Source organism: Salvelinus namaycush, chromosome 16 (assembly GCF_016432855.1).
Source record: "Salvelinus namaycush isolate Seneca chromosome 16, SaNama_1.0, whole genome shotgun sequence".
Classification (NCBI taxonomy): Eukaryota; Metazoa; Chordata; class Actinopteri; order Salmoniformes; family Salmonidae; genus Salvelinus; species Salvelinus namaycush.
The window spans coordinates 40,451,291-40,475,708 of NC_052322.1; the positions used below are offsets into that span (position 1 = coordinate 40,451,291).

At 41.8% G+C, this 24,418-nt stretch overlaps 1 pseudogene; it reads right to left on the reverse strand.

Annotated features, from left to right (window-relative positions):
* Positions 1 to 5,212: 5,212 nt before the first annotated feature.
* LOC120061673 lies at positions 5,213 to 23,164 on the reverse strand (annotated as a pseudogene).
* Between the last annotated feature and the right edge of the window lie 1,254 nt (positions 23,165 to 24,418).

A 24,418-nucleotide genomic window follows, 5' to 3' on the forward strand; every position in this document is an offset into this window, starting at 1 on the left:
AACGCAGGAAATCATATTTTTGACTGCACTGGGCCTTTAATGCAGCAAAACGCTAAGTGTATGTATTTTTTTATTTAAATTCTATCCATGTCTCTGGTCAAATCAGCACCATGGACAGCAACTGTATGAAGTGAAAAGCAGTTGGAACTCCTACATTGGACTAGCTTTTAAATTCAGTCTGCCTAGAGCAAGATGTTGACTCCACCCCAATAAACTGATAATATTGATAATATTTGTACTAATTCTTTGAATAATGTGGATAAAACAGGTATACTTTATACTGACATTTCTGACCTCTTTCCAATATTCCACTTCTCGCTGGCAGCTGGAAATGAACAGGTGGGAATGGAGAATATTTAACAAACGTAATTCTGGGCGCTTTAAGATGTTCATTGACGATATTTCATGGGAAAATGTTTATAATCATCCCAATGTGGAGTCTGCTTACCAGACTTTTCTCAAATCCTTCAATTCTGTACTAATCCTTAAATCTTCAGTTTAAAAAAACAAGCTGTATAAAAATGTTCTCACCAATCCTACCCCCCTGAATTCTGCCGATTTATAAAAAGTTAAAATACAAAATCACCCATCTACTCAGGATAAAAATTATTTTACTAGCAAATTCCTCAAACACTATAAAGTAAACTTGGCTTCTACAGCTATCCCATCTCAATGTAATGTTGGGAATAAGACCTAGAATGATCCTGATGTTATCTCATTTGAATTGAATAACTTTTTTTCGTGAATGTGGGTTCCTCTCTGTCAACGAAAATCTGAGAAATGTATGCAAATCCCTTGGATAACATGACGGGACATTTCCCTTTTCTGCTTCAGTTTGATCCACCTGATGACGGCAGGCCGACATTGTAAATAAGAATTTGTTCTTAACTGACTTGCATAGTTAAAAACTTCTTCAGGATCGGTGGGTTCCCCACGAGACTATTGAGCTAACGTAGGCTAATGCGATTAGCATGAGGTTGTAAGTAACAAGAAATCCTCCCAGGATATAGACATGTCTGATATTGGCAGAAAGATTAAATTATTGTTAATCTAACTGTACTGTCCAATTTACAGTAGCTATTACAGTGAAAGAATACCATGCTATTGTTTGAGGAGAGTGCACAGCTATGAACTTGAAAAGTTATTAATAAACCAATTAGGCACGTTTAGGCAGTCTTGATACAACATTTTTAACAGAAATGAAATGGTTCATTGGATCAGTCTAAAACTTGACACATACACTGCTGCCATCTGGTGGCCAAAATCTAAATTGTGCCTGGGCTGGAATAATACATTACAGCCGTTCTCTTGCATTTCAAAGATGATGGCACAAAAAAATACAATTTCTTTTTCTTTTTAGCATTTTCTTTTACCAGATCAAATGTGTTATATTCTCCTAAATTCATTTCACATTTCCACAAACTTCAAAGAGTTTCTTTTCAAATGGTATCAAGAATATGCATATCCTTGCTTCAATTTGGGTTTGTCATTTTAAGCAAAACTTTAAAAAAGGGGCGGCTCCTTAATTAAATTAAGGTTAAATAAACATTTTAAAATGTAATGGAGGTGATGGAGGTCATTGGTAACTTTAAGCTATCATCGTCTGGTAATGATGAGGTGCCTTTTTGGAGAAATCAGTTTCTTCATGATTGAGCCTCTAACATGCTGTATATCTTCACCAAATCAATGCAAACTGGTATTTTTCCTAAAGATTTGAAAATTGCCAAAGTTATCCCCATCTCTAAATCTAGGGATACAATATATTTAACAAATGATCACCCAATATCTGTACTATCATGTTGTTCTAAAATACTAGAGAAACTGGTGTATCAAATTATTTTTTAACATATAAACCACTTTATTTTATATGAGCACCAATATGTTTTTAGTAAAAACTACTCCACAGATATGACTCTTATACAACTTATAGATAAAATCTTTACAGCCCTGAACAGTAATGAATATGCTCTTGGCATCTTTCTACATTTATCAAAAGCTTTTGACACGGTTGATCATGAAATATTATTGATTAAATTGCATTATTATGATTTTAATGATTAGACATTTAAATGGCTTTATAATTATGTTTAGGATAGAGAACAATTTATATACGCAAATGGTTGTTTATCTACCAGGGCCAAGATATCTTGTGGTGTGTTCCACAGGGATTGATCCTGGGACCGTTGTTATTTCTAATCTATATCAATGACCTTGCTGCTGTGTCGTCTACCATACTTCCAAGAAATTTTGTTGATTATACAAATTTGATTTTACCACATCTGAATGGTTCCAGATAAACAAATCATCTTTAAATGTTAAAAAATCCAACTACATTGTATTCACACAAAAAACACAAAAAGAGCCAGAATCTCAATTGGTGGGAATTAAATGGACCATGTTTAATCAATTCAAAAATCGAATACATTTGTATTTTTTTTATTTGATATTCTGTAGCTGAAGGTAATGTGTCAGCCTATTAATTATGAAAAAAAAGCCCTATTAATAGGCTATTCAAAATCAAATTCATTATTATGTAGGCTAACTCAGATTTTTTTTTTTAAATTTAGTCAAGACAAGTTATGTACCAAAGATATCTTAAATCAGGATATTTCATTATGTTATTCTGCCTTGTGTAATAAGTGATAGGCTATGTATTGTATAACGGCACAATCAATATTATAATTCAGTATTTATTTTTTTCGGGCTTCTATAGTATATAGGCCAATGTGTATGCAAAGTTCTAGTATGTACACTCAGCAAAAAAAATCCAAATAACTTCACAGATCTTCATTGTAAAGGGTTTAAACACTGTTTGTTCAAAGAACCATAAACAATTAATGAACATGCACCTGTGAAATGGTCGGTAAGACACTAACAGCTTACAGATGGTAGGCAATTAAGGTCACAGTTATGAAAACGCCTAAGACAGCGCTACAGTTAGACAGGACGGACAGCTGATCGTCCTCGCAGTGGCAGACCAGGTGTAACAACACCTGCACAGGATCAGTACATCCGAACATCAAACCTGCGGGTCAGGTACAGGATGGCAACAACAACTGCCCGAATTACACCAGGGACGCACAATCCCTCCATCTGTGCTCAGACTGTCCGCAATAGGCTGGACTGAGGGCTTGTAGGCCTGTTGTAAGGCAGGTCCTCACCAGACATCACCGGCAACAACGTCGCCTATGGGCAAAAACCCACCGTCGCTGGACCAGACAGGACTGGCAAAAAGTGCTCTTCACTGACGAGTCGCGGTTTTGTCTCACCAGGGGTGATGGTTGGATTTGCGTTTATCGTCGATGGAATGAACGTTACACTGAGGCCTGTACTCTGGAGCGGGATCGATTTGGAGGTGGAGGGTCCGTCATGGTCTGGGGCGTGTGTCACAGCATCATCAGACTGAGCTTATTGTCATTGCAGGCAATCTCAATGCTGTGCGTTACAGGGAAGACATCCTCCTCCCTCATGTGGTACTCTTCCTACAGGCTCATCCTGACATGACCCTCCAGCATGACAATGCCGCCAGCCATACTGCTCTTTCTGTGCATGATTTCCTGCAAGACAGGAATGTCAGTGTTCTGCCATGGCCAGCGAAGAGCCCGGATCTCAATCCCATTGAGCACGTCTGGGACCTGTTGGATCGGAGGGTGAGTGCTAGGGCCATTCCCTCCAGAAATGTCCGGGAACTTGCAGGTGCCTTGGTGGAAGAGTGGGGTAACATCTCACAGCAAGAACTGGCAATTCTGGTGCAGTCCATGAAGAGGAGATGCACTGCAGTACTTATTGCAGCTGGTGGCCACATCAGATACTGACTGTTACTTTTGATTTTGACCAACCCCTTTTTTTCAGGGACACATTTTTCCATTTCTGTTAGTCACATGTCTGTGGAACTTGTTCAGTTTATGTCTCATTTGTTGAATCTTATGTTCATACAAATATTTACACGTTAACGTTTATATGGATCTTTGGAATTATTCATCACCTAAAAAAACGCTGTCCATTTAGTTGTGTAAGGCAACTTTGAAACAACATCCACAATGTCTATGTTTTCCACTCAGTTTCAACTTGTTGTTCTTTCTTCAAATTGATCAATCACAGTGAGGAGAGATTTCAAAGCACATGCTGTTTTGATGCCCTGCTGTTTGATGCCCTGGCACATACGATGAGCATTGGAGCCGGTGTACTAGGATTGTACCTTCCTCCAATATTGTCCTTTTGCATATTTGATGTCTCGTCGGAGGTCGTAGCGGGCTTTCTTATATGTGTCAATGCCCGTGTCTTGTTACTTATAAGCCCTAGCTGTAGCCTTTAGCCCAGCGAGGATATTGCCTGTAATCCATGGTTTCTGGTTTGGATACGTTCTTATAGTCACTGTGGGGACGACATCGTCTAAGCACTTGTGACTGCTGTGGTAAACTCCTCAATGTTATCAGATGAATCCCGGGAACATATCTCAGTCTGTACTAGTAAAACAGTCTTGAAGCCTTGTGTCTATTTCATTCGACCACTTCGTATTGAGTGCATCACTGGTACTTCCTATTTGAGCTTTTGTTAGTAAACAGGAAGCAGGGGAATGGAGTCATGGTCCGATTTGCCAAAGGGAGGATGAGGGAAGGCCTTGTATGTGTTTCTGTGGGTAGAATTAAAGTAGTCTAGAGTGGCTCAGGAGACGTGTTGGTATTAGTGAGGTAGGATGGTTTTAAGTCTTCCCGTGTTAAAGTCTCCATCCACCATAAACGCTGCCTCTGGGTGAGTGGTTTCTTGTTTGTTTATGACCCCATACCATTCATTGAGTGCCAAAGTGGTGTTGGCTTGTGGAGGGATGTAGACAGCCGTGATAATTACGGATGAGAAGTTTCTTGGTATATAAAAGGGTCTGCAGCTTAGAATGAGGTATTCTATATCAGGTGAGCAAAAGCTAGATATTTTACTTCACACATGAAGCAGCACACCAGTTGTTAATTATGAAAAACACACTCCACCTCTTTTCGACTTCCTGGAAGCCACTGTCCAATCCTGCCACTGCACTGAGTACTATGTGCATAGCATCATCATCCAGCCACGTTTCAGTAAGACATAATATTGCAGATGTTCAAGTCTCTCTGATAGGAGACTCTGGAACAAAGCATATCCATCTCATTCTCGAGTGACTAGACATTTTCCAATAGAACAGAGGGGAGCACCGTTCGCTTTTCTCTTCGCTTCAATTTCACCAGGACTCCACCTTGTCTCCCCCGTCCACACCTGCAGCGTTTTGGTAGCCCATGGAACAAAGGAATAGGGTCCGGTATGAACAGTGGAACAGCTTAGTCAGAGTTGAAGTCGTATTTGAAGGCAAATTCGAGGTTAACACAATACCCCATAGTGACAAAGCAAAAACAGGTTTTTAGAAATGTTTGCAAAAAATATAATACCTCATTTACATAAGTATTCGGACCCTTTGCTACGAGACTCATAATTGACCTCAGTGCATCCTGTTTCCATTGATCATCTTTGAGATGTTTCTACAACTTGATTGAAGTCCACCTGTGGTAAATTCAATTGATTGGACATGATTTGGAAAGGCACACACCTGTCTATATAAGGTCCAACAGTTGACAGTGCATGTCAGAGCAAAAACCACGGTCGAAGGAATTGTCTTTAGAGTTCCGAGACAGGATTGTGTCAAGGCACAGATCTGGGGAAGGGTGCCCCAAAAAAATCTGCAGCATTAAAGTTCCCCAAGAACACAGTGGGATTCATCATTCTTAAATGATAGGAGTTTGGAACCACCAAGACTTCCTAGAGTTTGGAACCACCAAGCCAGGCCAAACTGAGCAATCGGGCTCCAGAGTGGCGCAGCGGTCTAAAGCACTGCATCTCAGTGCTAGAGGCGTCACTACAAACCTGGTTCGATTCCAGGCTGTATCACAACCGGCCGTGATTGAGAATCCCATAGGGCGGCTCACAATTGGCCCAGCGCCGACCGGGTTAGGGTTTGGCTGGGGTAGGCCGTCATTGTAAATTATAATTTGTTCTTAACTGACTTGCCTAGTTAAATAAAGGTTAAATAAAAAATAACAAATATAAAATTGGGGGAGAAGGGCCTTGGTCTGGGAGGTTACTCTGACAGAGCTCCAGATTTCCGATGTAGAGATGGGAAAACCTTCCAGAAGGACAACCATCTTTGCAGCACTTCATGCTAGAGTGGCCAGACAGAAGTCACTCCTCAGTAGAAGGCACAAGACAGCCTACTTGGAGTTTGTCAAAAGGCACCTAAAGGACTCTCAGACCATGAGAAACAAGATTCTCTGGTCTGATGAAACCAAGATTGAACTCTTTGTCTTGAATGCCAAGCGTCACATCTGGAGGAAACCTGGCACCATCCCTACGTTGAAACATGGTTGTGGCAGCATCATGCTGTGGGGATGTTTTTCAGCGGCAAGGACTGGGAGACTAGTCAGGATCGAAGGAAAGATGAACTTAGCAAAGTACAGAGAGATCCTTGATGAAAACCTGCTACAGAGCCCTCAGGACCTCAGACTGGGGTGAAGGTTCACCTTCCAACAGGACAACGACCCTAAGCACACAGCCAAGACAACTCAGGAGTGGCTTCGGGACAAGTCTCTGGATGTCCTTGATTGGCCAGCCAGAGCCTGATCGAACATCTCGAGACACCTGAAAATAGCTGTGCAGCGACACTACCCATCCAACCTGACAGAGCTTTGGAGGATCTGCAGGGAAGGGGAGAACCTCCCCAAATACAGGTGTGCCAAGCTTGTAGTATCATACCCAAGAAGACTCGAGGCTGTAACTGATGCCAAAGGTGCTTCAACTGAGTAAAGGGTCTGAATGGTTATGTAAATGTTACATATATATATTTTTTAAATTTGCAAAAATTTTGAAATAAAATGTTTTTTTACTTTGTCATTATGGGGTATTGTGCGTAGATTGATGAGGGGCGAAAACGATGTAATCCATTTTAGAATGAGGCTGTAATGTAACACAATGTTATAATAGTAAGGGATCTGAATACTTTCCGAACGCCCTGTATGTGTGCAGCTGATCTTATTTTAACCCCATTATCCAAACACAGATGGAAGACCCTCAAAATAATGAATCATGTTTATTGGGTGAAAATGTGTTACATTCCATAGACATACGTTGCATGTGTTGGTGTTAACAGGCTAGTTATCTGAGTCACGGTCCAAGGCCACAACACTGAACAGCAAATGTTTTTCAGGGAGCCCAAGTGTATTGGGGTACATGCCAGGGTTAACATAAACAGTGACAACATCTAAATGTGTTAAAAAGAAAACCCAACAACCAACAGGTGACATTTCTATTCTATAATAGTGATGACTACCACTGTTTGACCAATATCTGTTAACATAGAACTAAAATGTTGGGAAACTTGGTCCGATGTTAGAGATTATTGTCTGACTGGTGAACGTGTTATATAAATAGTATTAATAATGGTTATTGTATAGTAACAGTGATTATTGTAATATCAATAGCTATTATTGTAATATCAATAGTGATTATTGTAATATTAATAGTGGTTATTGTAATATTAATAGTGATTATTGTAATAGTAATAGTGATCATTGTAATAGCAATGGTGAATATTGTAATATTAATAGTGGTTACTGTAATATTAATAGTGGTTATTGTAAAATTTGTGATTATTGTAATATTAATAGCGATTATTGTAATATTAGTAGTGATTATTGTAATATTAATAGTGGTTAATGTAATATTAATAGTGGTTACTGTAATAGTAATAGTGATTATTGTAATATTAATAGTGGTTATTGTAATATTAATAGTGGTTATTGTAATATTAATAGTGATTATTGTAATAGTAATAGTGATCATTGTAATATTAATAGTGGTTACTGTAATATTAATAGTGGTTATTGTAAAATTTGTGATTATTGTAATATTAGTAGTGATTATTGTAATATTAGTAGTGATTATTGTAAAATTAATAGTGGTTAATGTAATATTAATAGTGGTTACTGTAATAGTAATAGTGATTATTGTAATATTAATAGTGGTTACTGTAATAGTAATTATTGTAATATTAATAGTGATTATTGTAATATTAGTAGTGGTTATTGTAATAGTAATAGTGATTATTGTAATATTAATAGTGATTATTGTAATATTAGTAGTGGTTATTGTAATAGTAATAGTGATTATTGTAATATTAACAGTGATTATTTAATATTAATAGTGGTCATTGTAATGTTAATTGTGGTTATTGTAATTTTAATTGTGATTATTGTAATATTAACAGTGATTATTTAATATTAATAATGGTTATTGTAATAGAGTATCATAATAATGATGATTATCAGACAGGTGAAAGTGTGACAACAGGAGTGTTCTTAATGGAGGAACGTCCCCTCTACTACATTACAGTGTGTCCACCCTCTGTGAGAATCTTAATGAAGGACATCAGTGAGTGTTACTGACTCATTTACATCATGTAAAGTATCCACTGATACAGTCACCTTACCTGGTAACACTCTCAGAGGTGTAAAAGTACAGAATAATGGAAGGACTCTCTCAGTGAAAGTGTGTGTGTTATTGACAGGGTCAGAGAATGACAGCTTTCCTCCTTCCCAGTCTAGCTGCACTCTGATCCTCTGGGGATTCTGTCTCACTGTGAGGAGAGTGAATGGCTGCTTTGGAACATGTGTTTTATAATCACAACCATCAAACAACACACCCCAGGATCTATGCCAATAACTACTGTCTCCCTTCCTCTGTGATCACACCCAGGTCCCAGAATGTATTCTCCCCAACATCAATGTCCCAGTTGTGTGTTCCCGAGTTAAAACCCTCAGAACCCAGGACTGCTCCAACCTCATCAAACCTCTCTGGGTTGTCAGGAAACTGCTGTTTATTGTCACTGTATCTCATACTGGTCAGATCATCAGACAGGATGAGTTGTAGTTTGGCAGTGTTGGGGTCCAGAGTCACTGGAGCTGGACAGAGAGAAAACAAACACACTAGATTAATTCAAATGAAGGGGGAAAACATTACTGTATATGATATATAATGCTATGTGTTGTATGTTTTGTGTTCTATAAGTAAACATTCCTTATTGGGAAATCCTCTTAAAACTTCACATCTGTAAATGTACCATCTGCTTTTTGATAAATACACTGAAACAGATTTGATGTTGTAAAGAAAATGTATGTTATTTATTTTAAAGACACACTCCAGCTAGTCTTGTACTTGTCCTGTTAAAAAACAATATCTCATGTATAAATACAGTAATGTTCCCAGACTTAAAAGGGAAGAAATACTGTTTTTTTATACACAAATGCAAACTTCAAGGAGTTGACCATTCAATGAGTTGGTCTGGTGGGTGCACTGTGATGTCATCGTCCTCCCCCTTGCTTGAGGAACAATAGAGGAGTATTAGAGGACATAATAGGAAAGCCCCTCCCCCCACCTCCAACACTTGTTCCATGTCATGAGGATAGCTGGACCGCCTATTGATATTAGTCTTTGTTCAGTAAATCAGGTGAGAAATGAGGTGAAAAGGAGACTGGAGTGCCACTTTAAATATAATTCAGTCTCTTTTTCTGTATTAGAGAGTCATAGTGATGTCATGGTCTACAGTATATAATACCTTGTTATACCCCTTAAATACTTACTGTACTGAACTATTCCCTGCATCTTCTCCCAGACTCTGAACTGCAGGTTTCCCAGGTGCTTTGCCACGTCTATCAGTGCTCCTGAAACCCTCTCTGGATCTGGCAGTGTACACTGGGCTCTGGAAGAACATTCAGGAGTCAGTGTTGCTGTGGGGTTTGATACAGAACCACAGAGAAGAGAGAGACATAATAAAGTCCCCTTACCTTTTCACTGTATCCTTGTAGTTCTGTAGGGAAACAAAATAACACATTAAAGATGTATTGATCATAGCAAATCCTCCCGGGTGGCGCAGTGGTCTAGGGCACTGCATCGCAGTGTTAGCTGCGCCACCAGAGTCTCTGGGTTCGCGCCCAGGCTGGGCTGGGTTCGCGCCCAGGCTCTGTCGCAGCCGGCCGCAACCGGGAGGTCCGTGGGGCGATGCACAATTGGCATAGCGTCGTCCGGGTTAGGGAGGGTTTGGCCGGTAGGGATATCCTTGTCTCAGTATGTAAAATGTAATAAAATGTATGCACTCTACTGTAAGTCGCTCTGGATAAGAGCGTCTGCTAAATGACTAAAATGTAAATGTAAATCAATCTAAAACATATCAATTGATTACTACAATATTTATTTCATAACTGATAGGGCAGTTGATTTATCAGAGGTCGATTAGTCCTTACCTGCAGGAATGAGATGTCCTCAGCTCCCAGCTCTTCCTCTATGGTTCTGATTGTGTCTGAAAGTGATGATATCTCTCTGCTCATCTCATCAATCTTCTTCTTCATCATCTGACTCTTCTGCTCCTCTTCCTCCTTCAGTTCAGCTATCCTGGCCCTCTCTTCTTGATGTAGAAACTGATTAAACTTCTCAAACCCCATCTTCATCAGCCTCTCTGTGTGCTGGGCCTGACTCTGGACACAGCAGAGAGGAATGTCAAAGATATCATCAATATCCATAATTCCACAGGGTTATATGTACATGCTGAAAGTCAAGTAGTGTTAAATACATCTCCTACCTTATGATCCAGTACAGCTTCATCTAATGGGCAGCAGTCATGGCTTTTCTGCTTTTTTGAAGTTTGACACAAAACAGACGGGCTGTTTATCTTCCAGACAGAAGAGCTTGAGTTTCTCACTGTGCTGACTGCAGAGCACCTCAGACCCTGCTGAATATCTCTGACTTCTATCCTGTAAGTAGGCCTCACACAGGTTCTTTAAAACCAGGTTACAGGGGGGGAATTCCATTGATCTCTTTCTGCAGACTGGACAATCCCGAGATGTCTTCTGTTTCCAGTATTCCTCCAGACAGGCTTTACAGAAGCTGTGGCTACACAACAGGACCACAGGATCATTAAAGATGTCACAGCACACAGGACAGGAGAAATCAACCAAGGAGAGATACGTTTTAAAGGCCATGTCTCACTGCTTATCTTGTGTTCTGGCTTTTGAACAGAAGGTTTACTTTCACTTTTGAAAACTCATCTGAACTTAGAAATCTGTGTTGTCCTGCCGGTGTTCCTTAGTCTTCAATTGTTGTTTTGATTCTTGATTGTTTTGCAAAGATTATTGGTCTTTCTATAAGACAGTTATCAGTTGAGCTGAATGCTGAATAGCCACATTTTACATTGCTATTCTGTTGTGAGCTTTTCTCCTTCCTGTTAAACAAGAGTAGGGTGGAGCTCTGCCGAGTTGTCATTTACATCAGTTTGAGTCTGTGCAGGACACTTCACTAGATGTGAGTGTTTAAATATAACTGGATTTGAATGCTTCAAAATGCCAGGTGTATGAAATGTACCAAATAAACTGATCTAAGGTTTCTCCTCATCTGACTTGACTGTTAGCTGAATTCTGACTATCTATGTCTCTGGTCAATTCAGCACCATGGACAACCACTGTATGGAAGTGCCAAGCAGTCAACTTCAGCAGCTGAAACTCCTACATTGGATTAGCTTTTACATTCAGTCTGCCAAGAGCAAGATGGTGACTCCACCCCAACAAACCAACTCCCCAAACAAGCGCCCACAATATGTGTGTGTGTCTGTCTGTGTGCAAATTATATTTAACCCCATAAACACAGATGGAAGAAGTTCCAAATAATTGAACATGTTTATTGGGTGAAAATGTGTTGCATTCCATAGACATGTTGGTGTTAACAAGCTAGTTACCCGAGTCTTGGTCCACAGCCACAACACTATACGGCAAATGTTTGTCAGGGAGCCCAAGTGTATTGGGATACATGCCAGTGTTAACATAACCAGTGACAACATCTAAATGTGTTAAAAAGAAAACCCAACAACCAACACGTGACATTTATATTCTATAATAGTAACAGGTGACATTTATATTCTATAATAGTAACAGGTGAGTCAGACAATGATACTCTCCATCACAGTGTGTCCTCCCTCTGTGAGAATCGTAATGAAGGACATCAATGGGTGTTACTGACTCATTTACATCATGTTAGTCCCTGATTCAGACAGAGACAGTATCCACTGAAACAGTCACCTTACCTGGTAACACTCTCAGAGGGTGGAGAAAACAGAGATTCCTGATGTATGGAAAGACTCTCTCAGTGAAAGTGTGTGTGAATGTGTGTAGATGTGTGTTATTGACAGGGTCAGAGAATGACAGCTTTCCTCCTTCCCAGTCTAGCTGCACTCTGATCCTCTGGGGATTCTGTCTCACTGTGAGGGGAGTGAATGGCTTATTTGGTACATGTGTTTTATATTTACCAACACCAAACAACACACCCCAGGATCCATGCCAATAACTACTGTCTCCCTTCCTCTGGACAGACTCTGTGGTCACACCCAGGTCCCAGAATGTATTCTCCCCAACATCAATGTCCCAGCTGTGTGTTCCTGAGTTAAAGCCCTCAGAACCCAGGACTGTTCCATCCTCATCAAACCTCTCTGGGTTGTCTGGAAGCTGCTGTTCCTCATCATTGTGTCTCACACTGGTCAGATCATCAGACAGGATGAGTTCTGGGTGGGCAGTGTTGGGGTCCAGAGTCACTGGAGCTGGACAGAGAGAACACAAACACACCAGATTAATTCAAATGTAGGGGGAATACATTACTGTATATGATATGTTGTATGTTTTGTGTTATATATGTCTACATTACTTATTGTAAGATCCTCTGTAAACGTACAAAGCAAATGTAAGTAATTCTAAATATCATTCACTGTTTATTTTTTTAGTATTGGAGAGTTTTAGGGGTGGTCCAATATACAGAGTACAAAACAGTAAGAACACCTTCCTAATACTCATTTTTGATACTCACGGGAAACTGCTGAGCGTGAAAAGCCCAGCAGAGTTGTAGTTCTAGACACCATACCCCGTTCAAATGCACTTAAATATTTTGTCTTGCCAATTCACCCTCTGAACGGCAAAAATAAACATTCTATGTCTCAACTGTCTCAAGGCTTTAAAATCCTTCTTTAACCTGCCTTCTCCCCTTTATCTACACTGATTGAAGTGGATTTAACAAGTGACATCAATAAGGGATCATAGCTTTCACCTAGATTCACTTGGTCAGTCTATATCATGGAAAGAGCAGGTGTTCTTAATGTTTTGTACTCTGTGTTTAATACCCGTTATACAGTGCCTTCTGAAAGTATAGACCCCTTGACTATTTCCACATTTTGTTATGTTACAACCTCATTCTGAAATGGATTAAATTGTTTCATTCCCTCAATCTACACACAATACTCCATAACGATGAAGCAAAAAAAGGTTTAGACATTTCTAATTTATTTAAAATAAAAAAACAGAAATATCTCATTTATATAAGTATTCAGATCCTTTACTCTGTATTTTGTTGAAGCACCTTTGGCAGTCTTGAATCTTCTTGGGTAAGATGCTACAAGCTTGGCACACCAGATTTTGGGGAGTTTCTCCCATTCTTCTCTGCAGATCCTCTTAGGCTCTGTCAGGTTGGATGGGGAGCGTTGCTGCACAGCTATTTTCAGGTCTCTACAGAGATGTTCAATCGGGTTCAAGTACGGGCTCGGCTGGGCCACTCAAGGACATTCAGAGACTTGACCCGAAGCCAATCCTGCATTGTCTTGGCTGTGTGCTTAGGGTCGTTGCCCTGTTGGAAGGTGAACCTTCGCCCCAGTCTGAGGTCCTTAGTGCTCTGGAGCAGGTTTTCATCAAGGATCTCGCTGTGCTTTGCTCCGTTCATCTTTGCCTCGATCCGGACTAGTCTCCCAGTCCCTGCTGCTGAAAAACATCCCCACAGAATGATGCTGCCACCACATGCTTCACCGTAGGGATTGTGCCAGGTTCCTCTAGACGTGACGCTTGGCATTCAGGCCAAAGAGTTCAATCTTGGTTTCAACAGACCAGAAAATCTTGTTTCTCATGGTCTGAGAGTCTTTAGCTGCCTTTTGGCAATTTCCTGCCATGTGCTTTTTACTGAGGAGTGGCTTCAGTCTGGCCACTCTACGATAAAGGCCGGATTGGTGGAATACTGCATATATGTTTGTCCTTCTGGAAGGTTCTCCCATCTCCACATAGGAACTCTGGAAGCTGTCAGAGTGACCATCGGGTTCTTGGTCACCTCCCTGACCAAGGCCCTTCTCCCCTGATTTCTCAGTTTGACCGGGCGGACAGCTCTAGGAAGAGTCTTGGTGGTTCCAAACTTCTTCCATTTAAGAGTGAGGGAGGCCACAGTGTTCTTGGGGACCTTCAGTGCTGCAGACATCTTTCGGTACCCTTCCCAAGATCTGTGCCTCGACTGTCTCGAAGGTCAACAGACAATTTCTTTGACCTCGTGGCTTTGTTTTTGCTCTGACATGCACTGTCAACGTTTGGACCTTCTATAGACAGGTGGGTGCCTTTCAAAATCATGTCACATCGATTGAATTTACCACAGGCGGACTCCAATTAAGTTGTAGAAACATCTCAAGGATGATCAATGGAAACAGGATGCACCTGAGCTCAATTTCGAGTCTCATAGCAAAGGGTCTGAATACTTATGCAAATAAGGTATCTGTTTTTATTTCATATAAATTATAAATATTCTAAAAAACAGTTTCCCGCTTTGTCATTATGGGGTATTGTAAGTAGATTTCTGAGGAAAAACATGTATTAATACATTTTATAATAAGGCTGTAAAATCAAGGGGTCTGAATACTATTTGAAGGCTCTGTATCTAAAAGAACCACTCACTGTATTGAACTCCTCCCTGCATCTTCTCCCAGACTCTGAACTGCAGGTTGCCCAGGTGCTTTGCAAAGTATATCAGTTCTCCTGAAACCCTCTCTGGATCTGGCAGTGGACACTGGGCTCTGGAAGAACATTCAGGAGTCGGTGTTGCTGTGGCCTTACTTTTGTTATGACTTTCATGATGTCGTAATGTATTGAGGCACTGTTATTTTGTACCATGGGGACTTTTATTTTGAAAGCAATAGTATTCCCAGGGGCACCTGCTCATGTCGGGAGAGGGTGGAGGAAAAAAAGACCAGAGTGAATTTTCATGACTGCATCTCCTGGTCCAGTAGACATTACACCACAAGTAATAGTTTTCAGTTATAACCCGTGTTTTATTTTTTTCTGCTGAACCCACAAGTCCTCTGGTGGAGAAAGTGTTAAATACCAACAACAAGAAATAAGGGTTACAGACTAGTGTAATTGGACTGTGCCCTTGCTTTGTTCTAGACACAGTGCCCCACTCAGATGCAGTGCTGTTACTTTTGATCCCCTGTGCATCCCAGCCCTGTCCCAGACAGGGACCCCCAACTGAGCCTCCGTCAAAGTCCTCCAACTAGGTAGGGCTACTTGAACCTGACGTTAGCAACTTCCCAGATCTGTATGTGTCACGCACTGTATCCCCAGTCAGGAAAGGTGTCAAATTCATCCGTGTAATGAAGCCAACCAAAATTGACAGTCATATCCCAAGTGACACCATGCTAGTTCCATTCTCGTCAGTCAGGGAGGTGAGGAATACACTGTAGTTGAGATTGTTTTACTGCAATCTGCAGACACAACGACAGGGTCTCCCAAAACCTGACCTCCATTAATCACCAGTGAGCAGCGCCAAGTTCTCCAACTTGGTGCACAAATACTCTGATGTCTTCAGTGCTCATGAGCAGGACTATGGACACACAGATCTCATCAGACACACTATCAACACAGGAGACTCCCTGACCTTCTGACAACATGCATATAGGACTAAGCCCAAGGTGAGGAAAGACCTGGACAGGCAAGTTGAGAAGCTGTTAGTTCAGAAGAGAGAGCAGGAGAGCAGATTTTGCATTGATTTTTGGAAGCTGAATGCAGTGACAGTGCGAGATGCATATCCCCTGCCACGGACATAAGATGCTTTGGACAGCTTGTCAAGTGTGTGGTGGTTCAGTACAATGGACTTATCTAGTGTTTACTGGCAGGTTGAACTAGCTTAGGAAGACAGAGAGAGAACTGCCTTCACACCTGGCAGCTCCTTGTACCATTTTAAGGTCATGCTGATGGACCTCATAAATGCTTCTCCCACTTTTGAGAGATTAAAGGAGCTTGTACTTTGTGGCCTATAATGGAAAGTGTGTCTCATCTACCTTGATGATGTGTTGGTGTTCAACAGGACCTTCATGGAACACCTACAGACTCTCAAAGAGGTGTTTATCTGTTCTCAAAAGTCTGGATTGAATCTCAAGCCAAGTGTCATCTTGCTTGCACCCAAGTCATATCCAATGATGGCCTGCAGCCCGACTCGAAGAACCTGGACAAGGTCAGGGACTGGCACAAACCTAGAATGACTACTGAAGTGAGAGCCTTTACAGGCTTGTGCTCCTACTACAGAAAGTGTGTTATCAAAACCTCTTGGGGCTAGGTGTCCCTCTAGCGGGATCGAAGCTGACAACATCCGGTGAAATTGGCGTGTAATTCAAATAAATATTCATGAACATACAAGTGTCTTATATAATTTAAAATCTTAACTTCTTGTTAATCTAACTGCGTTGTCAGATTTCAAAAAGGCTTTAGGGCGAAAGCATACCATGCGATCGTCTGAGGACGGCGCCCCACAACATATTTTTCAACCAGCACAGGCTTCACAAAATCACAAATAGCGATAAAATAAATAACTTACCTTTGAAGATCTTCCTCTGTTTGCAATCCCAAGGGTCCCAGCTACAACATGAATGGTCGTTTTGTTCGATAAAATCCTTCTTTATAACCCAAAAAGTCAGTTTAGTTGGCGCCATTGACTTCAGTAAACCACTTGTTCAACATGCAGACAAAGTAGTCCAAAAAGCTACCACTAAACTTCGTCCAAACAAGTCAAACGATGTTTCCATTCGATCCTCAGGTACTCTAAAATGTGTTCAATGTAGTATGTTCAATATGAAAGCCAAATTCGTAAGCGCACGCACTCTCCTTCGCGCGCCGAAAGACTGATTTGCTCCAGGTGGTAACCTTACCCTCCAAATACTTGTTTGTTTTTCAAAATAGAAGCCTGAAACCTTGAATAAAGACTGTTGACATCTATTGGAAGCCATAGGAATTGCAATCTGGGTGACGGACACCCATACAAACAATACGTTTACATAATAAGAGCTTGGGAGCTGAAAAAAAATTATAATTCTGTTCGGATTTTCTTCGGACTTTCGCCTGCCATATCAATTCTGTTATAGCCACAGACATTATTTTAACAGTTTTAGAAACGTCAAAGTATTTTCTATCCAATGCTACCAATTATATGCATATCCTGGCTTCTGAGCTTGAGTAACAGGCAGTTTACTTTGGGCACTTCAGTCAGGTGTAAATTCAGGATACTGCCCCCTAGCCTTAAGAATTAAGAACGTTTGATGCCTTTGTGGCTCCATTGAATGCTCCCGAGTGGCACAGCGGTCTAAGGAACTGCATCTCAGTGCTAGAGTTGTCACTACAGACACCCTGGTTCGAATCCAGGCTGTATCACAACAAGCCGTGATTGGGAGTCCCATAGGGCGGGGCACATTTGGCCCAGCGTCGTCCAGGTTTGGCCAGTGTAGGCCGTCATTGTAAATAAGAATTTGTTTTGAACTTACTTGCCTAGTTAAATAAAGGTCTAACACCTCTCCCATTGTGGCACACTCATTGTTCAGCGCCGTTCCTACTCTTGCACATCGCTTAAGGCAAGAACTGGAAGTGTGTCATAGCATACCACAGTCACACCCTCTCATCATCAGAAGGAAAGGAAACTACTAAACAACTATTGATTTAGAGCTACCACAAGTCGACAAGAAAACAGGCGCTGCCTCCACTATTTCAGCACCATTTTAAATTCAACATTTCAACATCATCTAATGCTTATTCTAATACAGTGACAACTAAATGATACCAAAAAACGATTTAGTCCAATCAACCTAAGCTAAATATGATGGGTTGGTACTGATTTCTCTGTGTGTGTGTGTGTGTGTGTGTCTGTGCGTGCAAGTAGACAAAACAATGTTGACTCACCCTACTTGTAGAGAAACGCCAATGCCGCCATCCTCTCTCATGTTGCCTGAACAGTCTATGACTCTGTCATACAGTACACACTTTTAGTTTTTGTTGTCCTAGGCTACCTGTCTAAAACTTTTGCTCGCTATCCTAACTTCCATTAATTGGCAACGATGCGCCAGGCCAGCTAGTTAACATTAGCCTTCTACATCTAGCTAAATATTGAACTTTCATCCCCTCAGCCAGGAGCACAATGTATGCATTTTTGGTTGGATCAGAAACGTTGTTATAATCATTGGCCAGTACAGAGATTTAAGTAAAATCACAAGTCCAAATCCCTATCTCCATCCATGACTAATTTAAGAAAGGGGCAATTTGAACTAGCTAGCTAGCCACCGGAGGACAACTACACAATGAGATGCAACAAGTTTTCTGTCAGTGACATTTGGCATCTTATGTGATTTGATTGGTTTGAAGTCAAATCCAAACTGGCTTCCTTTGACAATTGTTTTTGGTTCGCCTGGACCATTCACAGATGAGCTCACTCACATGTTTCAAGCAGACCACCATAGTCCCTGTGCCCAAGGAAGTGAAAGTAACCTGCCTAAATGATTACAGCCCCGTAGCACTCACGTTGGTAGCCATGAAGTACTTTGAAAGGCTGGACATGGCTCACATCAACCGCATCTTCCCGAACACCCTAGACCCACTCCAATTCAAATACCGGCCCAACAGATCCACAGATGACGCAATCTCAATCACACTCCACACTGCCCTTTCTCACCTGGACAAAATGAACACCTATGTGAGAATGCTGTTCATTGACTACAGCTCAGCGTTCAACACCATAGTGACCACGAAGCTCATCACTAAGCTAAGGACTCTGGAACTAAACACCTCCCTCTGCAACTGGATCCCGGACCTCCTGATGGGCCGCCCCCAGATGGTAAGAGTAGGCAACATCATGTCTGCCACGCTGATCCTTAACACTGGGGCCCCTCAGGGGTGTGTACTTAGTCCCCTCCTGTATTCCCTGTTCACCCATGACTATGTGGTCATACACGACTCCAACACCATCATTACGTTTGATGACGACACAACAGTGGTAGGCCTGATCACTGAAAACGATGAGACGCCTATAGGGAGGAGGTCAGAGAACTGACAGTGTGGTGCCAGGACAACAACCTCTCCCTCAATGTGAGCAAGACAAAAGAGCGGATCATGGACTACAGGAAAAGGTGGACCGAACAGGCCCCCATTAACATCAACGGGTCTGTAGAGGAGCGGGTCGAGAGTTTCAAGTTCCTCGGTGTCCACATCACCAACGAACTATCATGGTCCAAACATACCAAGAGTTGTGAAGAGGGCACGACAAAACCTTTTACCCCTCAGGAGACTGAAAAGATTTGACATGGGTCCCCAGATCCTCTAAAGATTCTACAGCTGCACCATCGAGAGCATCCTGACCGGTTGAAACACTGCCTGGCATGGCAACTGCTCGGCATCTGACCATAAGGCGCTACAGAGGGTAGTGCGAACGGCCCAGTACATCACTGGGGCCTAGCTTCCTGCCATCCAGGGCCTATATAATAAGCGGTGTCAGAGGAAAGCCCATAAAATTGTCAGACACTCCAGTCACCCAAGTTATAGACTGTTTATCTGCTACTGCATGGCAAGCGGTACTGGAGCACCAAGTCTAGGACCAAAAGGCTCCTCAACAGCTTCTACCCCGCAAGCCATAAGACCGCTGAATAATTAATAAAATTGCCACCGGACAATTTACATTGACCCCCCCTCCCTTTTGTACACTGCTGCTACTCGCTGTTTATTATCTATGCATAGTCACTTCACCCCCCAGCTACATGTACAAATTAACAAACTAGCCTGTACCCCCACACACTGACTCAGTCCCCCCTGTATATAGCCTCGTTATTGTTATTCTTATTGTGTTACTTTTTATAATTACTTTTTATTTTAGTGTACTTGGTAATATTTTGTTAACTCTTCTTGAACTGCACTGCTGGTTAAGGGCTTGTAAGTAAGCATTTCACTGTAAAGTCTACACTTGTATTCGGCGATGTGACAAATAAAGTTTGATTTGATTTGATTCATGCCACTGCTTCCAGAGGCACTCATCCCGAAAGCACAGACTTTTATTCATGGAAATGTGTTCTGTGGACATTTAATTGCTGAACGTACTTTGCTGAGAGCTCGTAAACTGTGTTTTTGACACTATATGTCTCGTGACATTCACAAAAATGTTGCTAACAGTCTCCCATGTCAGACCCGCAGCTCCCCAACTCCCGCTGCAGTCCATCAATGCTGAGCGGCCATTCCAGAAGGTTGCAGCTGACATCACTGAGTTGCCCGTCACCTCCCAAGGCAATAGATATGTGTTAGTTGTAATGAACTATTTCACACGCTATGTTCATCTTTACCCTCCTTAAAGACCAGCGTGCCACTAGTGTAGCTCATTGAATCATTGAAGACTACATACGCCAGCATGGAATTTCTGGCCATTCGTACTGATGAAGGCCGAGAATTCGAGTCAGACCTCGTAAAAAAAATATTTTAAAGTACTGGGCACTGAAAAAACATGCACATCCCCATATCATGCTCAGTGCGAAGGCATGGTAGAGAGGGAGAACCGGACCCTGAAGGACCAGCTTGCACGCTACATCAGTCAGGACGGTGGGGAATGGGACATAAATATGCCTCAGGTGGAGCTGGCCTACAATTCAAGTGTGCACTCGAGTACAGGCTTCAACCCTTACTTTCAAGCTCATGGCAGAGACCCTTGTCTGCCAGTGGATGTCCTGTTTAACTGTAACTCCTCTATCACACCAACAGCCCCCACCACACCCACTGGTTATGCCCAGGACCTGACCACATAACTCACATAGGCCCCCAAGGAGGCGAACCAGCAGTCTGCAATGGCTAAACTGCAACAGAAACATAATTATGATTGAAAAGTGGTGTTCTGCCCATACAAGGAACGGGACCTGGTTCCCTTGGATGACTCATTCCAGCGCATAAACAAACTCGCACATAGATGGAAGGGTCCATACAAGTTGCTGAAGAGGATGGACAAGGATGGGAGCACAGGGGTGGATGAAATCAAAGACCCCAGGAAGGTGAATGCAAGGAGATGAGTGATTCATCACAATCGCCTTAAGCCATGCAACAGTGATTTGTCTGACTCCCCTGACAATCCCCCAGTGTCACCTCAGGCCAGTGAGACATAGACCCACTCCAATCTTATTGTCCAGGACTCTGCCTTACCGCCCACCATCCTGTGTGCCAGACTTTATCCCTTTCCGTGTGCTTGTCCATGCCCCGGCCCCTGCCGCTGGGAATCAGGCAAAATTGGGGATCAAGCAATGCCTTCACTACCTCCACCCACCCAGGGTCACCCTAACCCTGCACACGATGCTGAACCAAACGGGCCATCTCCTGTAGTACAGGCTCCTGCCACAACAAGGTGTTTCCGTACAGTTAAAAAGCCTTCCAAGTAATAGGACTTTAATACTTAGAATGATTAGGCTCAGCCCGACTACTGTGTTTTTTTGTCAGGTTGACAGGGTGTTCTCAAGTTCTCATTGAAATGAGGACGTTTCCTTTTCTAGAGAGTACAACTCTAGCCCTAGTTTTGTTATGATTTTTATTTTGGCATAACGTATTGAGGCACTGTTATTTTGTACCATGGGGACTTCATTTTGAAAGTTATAGTAGTGCCAGGGACACCTGCTCGTGTCGGGAGAGGAGTAAAATAAACACCAAAATTAATCTTCATGACTGATTGGCTGCATCTCCTGGTCCATGAGACAATAAACTACAAGTAATAGTTTTCAGTTGTGTTTTGGTGGTGGAAATAGTGTTCAATACCTACAACATGAATGAAGGGTTACACTAGCGTGGGGTTGGGTACAGAACCGCAGAGAAGAGAGAGACATAATAAAGTCCCCTTACCTTTTCACTGTATCCTTGTAGTTCTGTAGGGAAACAAAATAACACATTCATAGATGTACTGATCTTAGAAAATCAATGTAAAGCAAATCAATTGATTACTACAACATTTATTTCATAATTGATAGGGCAGTTGATTTATCAGAGGTAGATTAGTCCTTACCTGCAAGAATGAGATGTCCTCAGCGCCCAGCTCTTCCTCTATGGTTCTGATTGTGTCTGACAGTGATGATATCTCTCTGCTCATCTCATCAATCTTCTTCTTCATCATCAGACTCTTCTGCTCCTCTTCTTCCTTCAGTGCAGCTATCCTGGCTCTCTCTTCTTGATGTAGAAACTGATGAAGCTTCTTAAACCCTGTCTTAATCAGCCTCTCTGTGTGCTGGGCCTGACTCTGGACACAGCAGAGAGGAATGCAAAAGATATCATCAATAATTGAGCATCTGTAATTCCACAGGGTTATGATTCATCTTTACAGTTTCATTGTATCTCAGCTTCACTCTGTATTCTTACATTGATGTGTACTGCTGTTTGATCATAGGTCAGTTTAACTTCTCTAAAGACCTTCAGCTTCTCTTTTAAGGGCTCTAGTGCAGTTTTGAGTTCCTCCTGGAATGAAACAACATTATAAAGAGGTGCTGTGTGTAAAATGAGTGGATTGGCACACAGATCTTAATTCACATGTGACTATATGTACATCTTGTAAGTCAAGTAGTGTTAAATACATCTCCTACCTTATGATCCAGTACAGCTTCATCTATTGGGCAGCAGTCATGGCTTTTATGCTTTTTTGAAGTTTGACACACCAAACAGATGGGCTGTTTATCCTCCAGACAGAAGAGCTTGAGTTTCTCACTGTGCTGACTGCAGAGCACCTCAGGCACTGCTGAAGCTCTCTGACTTCTATCCTGTAAGTAGGCCTCACACAGGTTCTTTAAAACCAGGTTACAGGGGGGGAATTCCAGTGATGATTTTTTTCTGCAGACTGGACATTGCGGATATTCATTCGGTTTCCAGTATTCCTCCAGACAGGCTTTACAGAAGCTGTGGCTACACAACAGGACCACAGGATCATTGAAGATGTCACAGCATACTGGACAGGATAAATCATCCTCGGAGAGAGAAGCTTTAGAGGCCATTTCTCACAGCTTATCTCTCTGTTATGGCATATACTGTGAAATGTGAATAAAGATCTGAGTGAATCCACTTCTTTAACACACAGCATCTCTTTATAATGTTGTTTCATTCCAGGAAGAACTCAAGACTGCACTGGAGCCCTTAAAAGAGAAGATGAAGGTCTTTAGAGAAGTTAAACTGACCTGTGATCAAACAGCCAACCACATCAAGGTAAGAATACAGAGTGAAGCTGAGATACAATGATTCTGTAAATATTTACCATAACCGTGTGGAATTATAGATTATCAATTATTGATGATATCTTTGACATTCCTCTCTGCTGTGTCCAGAGTCAGGCCCAGCACACAGAGAGGCTGATTAATACGGGGTTTGAGAAGTTTCATCAGTTTCTACATCAAGAAGAGAGAGCCAGGATAGCTGCACTGAAGGAGGAAGAGGAGCAGAAGAGTCAGATGATGAAGAAGTAGATTGAGGAGATGAGCAGAGAGATATCATCACTTTCAGACACAATCAGAACCATAGAGGAAGAGCTGGGAGCTGAGGACATCTCATTCCTGCAGGTAAGGACTAATCGACCTCTGATAAATCAACTGCCCTATCAGTTATGAAATAAATATTGTAGTAATCAATTGATATGTTTTAGATTGATTTGCTATGATCAATACATCTTTAAATGTGTTATTTTGTTTCCCTACAGAACTACAAGGATACAGTGAAAAGGTAAGGGGACTTTATTATGTCTCTCTCTTCTCTGTGGTTCTGTATCAAACCCCACAGCAACACTGACTCCTGAATGTTCTTCCAGAGCCCAGTGTACACTGCCAGATCCAGAGGGGGTTTCAGGAGCGCTGATAGACATGGTAAATCACATGGGCAACCTGCAGTTCAGAGTCTGGGAGAAGATGCAGGGAATAGTTCAGTACAGTAAGTATTTAAGGGGTATAAGAAGGTATTATATACTGTAGACCATGACATCACTATGACTCTCTAATACAGAAAAAGAGACTGAATTATATTTAAAGTGGCACTCCAGTCTCCTTTTCACCTCATTTATCACCTGATTTACTGAACAAAGGCTTATCTCAATAGGTGGTCCAGGTATCCTCGTGACATGGAACAAGTGTTGGAGGTGGGGGGAGGGGCTTTTCTATTATGGCCTCTAATACTCCTCTATTGTCCCTCAAGTGAGGGGGAGGACGATGACATCACAGTGCACCCACCAGACCAACTCCTTGAAGTTTGCAGTTGTGTCTAAA